Source organism: Otolemur garnettii, unplaced genomic scaffold (assembly GCF_000181295.1).
Source record: "Otolemur garnettii isolate 467f Iridium unplaced genomic scaffold, OtoGar3 scaffold00044, whole genome shotgun sequence".
Lineage (NCBI taxonomy): Eukaryota > Metazoa > Chordata > Mammalia > Primates > Galagidae > Otolemur > Otolemur garnettii.
This window is the reverse complement of record NW_003852439.1, coordinates 8054931-8055839: the sequence shown is the minus strand read 5'-3', so window position 1 is coordinate 8055839 and position 909 is coordinate 8054931. Positions and strand designations below refer to the sequence as shown.

General features: G+C 37.7%; 1 protein-coding gene across 1 annotated transcript in view; it reads left to right on the top strand.

Moving 5' to 3' along the window:
• The window catches only part of MEIOB (meiosis specific with OB domains), a 38547-nt gene that overhangs the window by 6720 nt on the left and 30918 nt on the right, over positions 1 to 909 (top strand). The gene's annotated exons all lie outside the window — the stretch shown is intronic.

Below are 909 nucleotides of genomic sequence, written 5' to 3'. Positions count from 1 at the left end.
GCTGAGGCAAAAGAATCGCTTAAGCCCAGGAGTTGGAGGTTGCTGTGAGCTGTGATGTGACAGCACTCTACCCCGGGTGACAGCTTGAGGCTCTGTCTAAAAAAAAAAAAATTCCAGTATAATCAAAGGGCATAAAGTTGAAAAGTGAAATTTCTCTTTCGACCCTTCACTCTTCCCATCCTACTCCTCTCCCTGAAGTTAGACACTAATAACAGTTCAGGACATATTTATAATTTGTTTATTTATGTTAGGTTGTATTTTTTAATTAGCAAAAATAGTGATGAAATTTCCATTTTGGGAAAAAATGTACTTGCTGACCCCTAGTGGTACTCATTTATTTGCACACAAATTCTTTTGAAATAACTACTGTTTTTAGATTTGAATTATGATTTAGTTTAAAACAGTAATAGTGGCTAGGCACAGTGGTTCATGCCCATAATCCTAGCACTCTAGAGGCTAAGGCAGGAGGATCTCTTGAATTCAGGAGTTCAAGACCAGTCTGAGCAAGAGTGAGACCTTGTCTTTACTAAAAATATAAAAATTAGCCAGGTGTCACTTGCAGTCACAGTTACTTGGGAGGCTGAGGCAGGAGGATCACTTGAACTCAGGAGTTTGAGGTTGCTATGAACTAGGCTAATGCCATGGCAGTCTACCCAAAGTGACAAAGTGAGACTCTTCTCTAAAAAAAAAAAAAAAAGAGAGAGAGAGACAGAGAGAGAGAAATGGAGAATCTCAGCTAATATCTGACCTGTTTGAGTCTGTACAACTTCCTCTTCAAATACACAGATATCACGCCTATTATTCATCTTATAAGGGTACATGTGAATCTCTCTAAATGTAGAATATAAATGTCTTAACACAATAATTAAGAAAATGACATGAAGGCTATGTTAACCAGTTGGATGAAAG